Source organism: Elaeis guineensis, chromosome 7 (genome assembly GCF_000442705.2).
Source record: "Elaeis guineensis isolate ETL-2024a chromosome 7, EG11, whole genome shotgun sequence".
In the NCBI taxonomy this organism is placed as follows: Eukaryota; Viridiplantae; Streptophyta; class Magnoliopsida; order Arecales; family Arecaceae; genus Elaeis; species Elaeis guineensis.
Genome location: NC_025999.2, coordinates 19250477 through 19256607, shown reverse-complemented (window position 1 = coordinate 19256607; position 6131 = coordinate 19250477). Strand labels below are relative to the sequence as shown.

Below are 6131 nucleotides of genomic sequence, written 5' to 3'. Positions count from 1 at the left end.
TAGCAATGGATTACGTGTGGGAGTTAAGGATCCGGGTGTTGACTTTTAATCATTCTAGTGCTTTTAGAACCTTATCCTCAAAAGCTAAGTTGTGACCAGTGATAGATGGTTGAGGAGTATTTTTGAAACTGATGGTATGGTCCATGCCTATATGTCAGATCCTGATAATTTGGTCTAGGTACAGTAAGGCCAACCACTGGCTGTGATCTTTTGAAAAAATTTGGGTGGTTTCTCCAGCTAGGGTTATAAGTGTTCGAATATGGATCATTTTCTGATCTATGAGCTTGTTAGGCTTGAGCTTGCTGGACCTACTCATGCACAAACTCAAAAAATGGAGGTGCAGTTGGACATTCACTAACAAAATGAGTCGGGCTTGCACACAATGCACAAACATCTTGCACTGGATTAGGTAGAATCAAAGAGTGTCCGATATTCAGAAGATGGTCTAATTTTTGGGATAACTCATCTACCTTACTGTGGATATCCATAACATTTCTAATCTGCTAGATTCCACCTCTTTTCTATTGAGACATGAGTTGTTCTCTAGAGATGGCAGACATGTGATGTAGGAAGTTCTCACTAAGTATTTCAAAGAACTGCCAAACCTCATCCTCACTCTTTACTATGAATGTCCCACCACACGATGCATTGATCATTTATCGATGTTTCTCTGATAGACCATCGTAGAAACACTGAACAAGTTATCATTTGAGGACAGCGTGGTGGGAGCATTTACAAATAAGATCTCTTAACCTTTCCCATGTCTCATGAAAAAGTTCACCATCTAATTGGGAAAAACTAGCGATGGCTTTTCTAATTTGATTCATTTTTCCAATTGGAAAGTATTTCTTGAGGAATTCTCTCTGAGGATGGTCCCAAGTTGAAATGATTATGGAATCTAGGGAGTTTAACTAACGCTTGGCTTTGTCCTTAAGTGAAAAAAGAAATAATTTCAATCTGAGGGCATCATCGGAGAAGTTTTGGATTTTTACTGTGGAGCATATCTCAAGAAATTCATCCAAGTATTTATACAGATCCTCATTCATCAGTCCATAGAATGATGGAAGTATTTGAATAATGCTGGACTTGATTTCGTATTGTGCCGCCTCCACAGGAGGAGGCTGGATACATGATGAGTAAGTGTAAGATGAGGGAGTAAAATACTCTCTCAATTGTCGTGGTGGGTCAGTCTCTTATTTTGGATCCATGGTTTTGATTTGGTTTATTCGAATTATTTTTTCTAGCTCTAGGTTTAATGGGTGTAAATCAAGTTGTAATGATCGACGTCCTAGTATGCACCCAAAAGATCTCATCGAGTTTTAATTTCAATAATTTTTTTTTTTGAAAGAGAATAGGAGAGTAGGAGGAGGAAAAAAAATTCTAAAGAAGAGAACCTAAAGAGTTCTAATGCTAAGAAAATAGAGAAGAATTAATTAGATTTGATATTTTTAGTCAACAATAAAGTGGTTCAATCAATCCTATCTATGGGTTATCCTAGATCTATACAGCTCCTAACTACTAAGGTCACCTTCAAGCATTCCAAATAGCAGACTAGCCGCTCAACTGACCAGGTAAGTGTAAGGTTCGTGGGGGTCCTCCCGTTGCTTTCCTTAGACACCAATTGTGTTAGTTAGGTTAGCGAACGAAACCAATTAATGAACCACCTTCCTTCAGGACGTAATTTCTAAACCACTTTTCTAGACACCAATTAAATTGACTAACCTAAATCCGGTCTAACTTTTAGGGTTCTTTATCCTACTGAGCTTGAGGATCCTTAAGGGTCAACGTCTAATCGATTTTAAATTAAAAATTTAGGTCAATGTAATTGCAAGGTGATGATTTATGGGTCAAGGAAGGGTGATGAAATCCCCACCTTATGTTGATTAGGGTTTTGCCCTTATTTTTTTTTTTTATGAAAATATGCAATGCAAAAGAAAAAGATGTCCAAACATGTTAAGTGGATTTTAAAATTTAATTGATTTATTTATATTAGTCGAGTGTTATGTATTATCGTTGTATTTTTTTTATATTATGTTATCTTTTAGCAAGAAGAAATAAAAAGTAAGTTTTTAAATTAGGGTAATTAGATATTAAAAGATCAAGTGAATCTAACTAAATAAAAATTAAATCATACTAAGATTAAAAGACAAGTAGGTATTCTACAAATAAAGTAATAAATCAAATCTACTTTTAGGATAATAAATTATTTTAAGCTATAGAAAGCAGTAAATCATTAGGAATAATAGACAATAATAAATAAGGTAACTACTTAACTATGCAAATAAGGTAATCTCGCAGTTAAGAATAAAAGGTAACTACGTAATCCAAATAAAAGGATAAGAATCTATTCTACTTATGAAGTAAAAAATTACTAATTATATAAAATAGTAAATTATTCTAATCTATAGAAAGTAGTAAATTACTAGGTTATAAGAAGTAAAAAATATTTCTATGCATGTAAATAATGAAATCTAAATATAAAATAGTAAATCTACCATATACAAAGAGTAATATGAGGCAGAAATTTTGAAAAAAAATATATAAAATACAATCAAGTAATCTAAAGTAAGAAATAAAAATCTAAAAAGTAGTAAAATATTTTTTTTATTTTATAGATTTTTTTTTGAATTTTTTTTTAAAATAATTGCATCAAAATCTTCGACAACGGTGCCAAAATTTGATGCATGTCGTAGCACACCAAAATTAATCTTACTCACTACTATGTAGATAGGGTGAGTCAGGATCGTATCCGTAGGGATCTTAGTTGATTATTTTGAAAATAAAAAAAAATAATAAATTATAAAAAAAACTAAGAAAAGAAGCATAAAAAATAAAATTACTTTTCATTAATCTAATAAAGAAGCATATATAAAGAAAAGAAATAAAATTACGATACAAGATAACTAAACCAAGTTGATCTTCTTGCTGCACCCGATGGAGGATGTGTCTCCTTGAATCCTTCATCTTCCTCCGTGCAGACAGTGACAGGATGACTGGAAGGCTTAGTACAGGAACTCCAAAGAAAAAAGATTGATGGAAGCGGATATGTAACAGAGAAAGGATAGCGGCACTAGGATTAGAACCTCTCCTAGATTTGGTGGGATATGAAAAAAGGATCTATGGAGAAATATGTTGTGCTAGGGTTAGTACCTATCCTAGACTTATGAAGAAGAGGAAGAGGGAGAGAGAAAGAGAGAAGCTTGAAGAGAACTTAGGCATCAGCTTGATTGAAAAAGAGAGAGGCCTTGGGGTTCTATTTATAAAGTGAGGAGGCTAGGATTTCATGAAAAGAGAGATGGGAGTGTGAATAAGGACCCTTAGATCTTCATATTGATTCTCCTCCGTTGATCAATAAGTCATGTTCACACTTAGTTCCATTTATCTTTTAATCTGGGCTTTTGATTGGAGAGGTTGCTTTTTGACCCTTGATCTTTAAGTTGCGTTCACACTGAAATAAGAGCTGATTGCTTAGTTCACTCAAATCTGAACCAATTTGAGTCCAAATTGAATCGTATGAATCCAAACTCCCAATTACCTATAAAATAGACTAGATAGCATTAAATTTTTAATAAAATAATATTAATGATTATAATATTTAGTGCCTCTAGCATCTTAAATTAAGTATTCATCACTTGTGAAGGGAAGGAAATAGTTTTCTACTTTGCATGCACGTCGGATGCTGCAGGAAAGCAAGATGAACTCCAATCCAATTGGCTTCGCATACACAATTAATCGAGGGATGAGATGTGATAATGTGACATCTCATACCTATAGGTAGAATGCCCAAGAAGGATCCATGCCCAAGGAGAGGAGGCAGCAACAAATGGAGAGATGTAGAAGATGAAGGACCTCTCTCTTCACACGCCTGTCTCTCTCTCTTTTTCTCTTCTCCCAATTTGATTTGTTTGCTATTTTATTCTCTTCTCTTATCCATAGGTAGAGACCCTCTCTATTTATAGATGATTCTCATGCTCTAATGAGAGGAGGACTCTTTATTCAAATCTGATTTGAATTGGTCCAATACTCATGAAAGAAGGACTCCTGTATGAGATATAATTGCCATCACTTATGACATCCACTTTGCACCCACTCCCACATCCACTTGGGATGCTCTAAATAAGTACAAAACTAATTTTTGGTCATACTTCATGAGTAGATATTCTCAATGCAAGTAGAAATATTCATATCTCATCCAAAATAGGTCCGATTCGAGTTCGATTTGAAGCCGTATGAAATAATTTCGAAAGGCTGTCAATCTTAAACTCTTTAAGACTTTTATACCAAATCTAACTTAAATTTTAGACCTATTTAAGTATAATTAATTTAGATCTAATCTAAAATTAATTAGTACTTAAATCTTGTCTTTCATATGTTCTATGGATCATAGATAGAAATTATTTATCCTCTGGATTGAACTTGAACCTCATGTGTAGTGCTAGCTAGACATAGTCAACTCTTCAATCTCGTTTTACCCATAACTCAATTCTCAATCAAGTTAGCTTGTATGTTCAATCAAGTCAAGTACTTTCAGATTGGACATATAAATATAGGTCAATTTCTTCCTATTTTGTCTGACTTGTGTGCGTGACTCCATAGGTTCAAACACTAAGCTGGTAGCACAGGAACCAATTCCTGCACTAATTGAGATACCATCTAGTAATAGTTTTTGACGTCTAGATAGGTCAAATAATCGTAAAAAAATATTTCAGAATCCATACTCATGGTTACCGCATAATTCATCCTTTTGATCCTGGATGTTCTAGGATGGTCTCAGTGTTGGAGCATGATCCCGGCTCCTCCAATGGACCTTGGGTGCAGCAAAATCAGCAACGAATAAATCTGAAGACTTCTGGACTCGATCGAAGGCCCTTGACGAAATCAGCCTGATTGCTGTCTTCTTCGTCAGCCTTTCATTCCAGATGAAGAACGCCTCAAAGATCACCTCTAAAAAATCCAAGATCTGGTACCCAACCAGATGAGGCCTAGATTGAGGTTTTCAATTTGTAGATCTCGAATCGGGATATTTTAGATAGGAAAAAAGGTAGATAGAACCAGACCTTGTAGATCTGTCCTGCTGCAGCCTTTCCTGTAGATCTGTTGATGGAGATCTCACCCGTACCTCAAACGACCTCAGATCAACTCCAGATCTGAGAGAAACTTGTACCAACCTCGTAGCAAGAGATTCCAAGTCCTGGACCTGATGTTTGGGTGGCTGCAAGAGAGGGAGAGGCAATATGGTTGGCGGCACAAAGGGGGAGAGGCTCAAAACCCTAGGCCTCCCCTGCTTTTCCTGCCTTCTATGGACCTGGTGGCAAGAAACCCTAGGGTTTCTTACTCCTGGGGCATGAAGAATAGCTGGAGAGAGAGGGAGAAGAGAGAGAGAGACTTGAGAGAAAGAGTTTTCATATTCCTTGGCTTAATCAAACCTATACAGTGCATGTATATATAAACACAGGGTCAAGGGACCCAAACCCAAAACTCTCTTGACCAACTCTATGGGAGATTAGGTTAACCCAAGCCCATGTACACCCATGACTTGACCTAATCTCACCTATCCTGGGCTCAGATCTGGCCCATAAAGAGTTGGTCCCTTGAGGCCCACATAACCTAGACCTCAAGAACCCGAAAGGCCCACAGCCTTTCAACCTAGGGCCCAACTAGCCCTAGAGCCTCCATGAAGCTCTCATGAATGATGGACCTTGGCCTTAGCCTTGGTCTCCTGGGCCTTGGGCACACCACTTGAATCACAACACTCAGGTTAACTGTCAACCGAGATTGCTTCATCCACATTATATTTTAACTTTTCAAATCCATCTCATGGATTACTCTAGCCAAGGCTTTACTAAATTGAAATACAACGATACATCAACTCCAATAATTCGGAGGGGTCAATTCCATCTTGATCCACATACAGACTTCGTAAATACTTGACTGTACCTAGTAGCCTTCCATCACTGTATTAAAAATCTAGGTAGTTCGGCACTAAAGCACAGTGAGTTGCTTGCAAGTCACTATAGTGATCTCAGATCTGAAGGATATTTATACCAATATATTTTGCGAGCAGCTCTTGACAGTAGAATGCTCAACAGGTGAGTTACTTATTCAGTGATGATGTACCCTTACGTCTCACT

At 36.5% G+C, this 6131-nt stretch overlaps 1 non-coding gene across 1 annotated transcript; it reads left to right on the top strand.

Moving 5' to 3' along the window:
* The first annotated feature begins 714 nt into the window (after positions 1 to 714).
* Positions 715 to 820, top strand: LOC114912705 (small nucleolar RNA R71). Its single transcript, XR_003798489.1, has one exon. It is a non-coding gene; the product is annotated as a small nucleolar RNA R71 (small nucleolar RNA).
* The last annotated feature ends 5311 nt before the right edge of the window (positions 821 to 6131 follow it).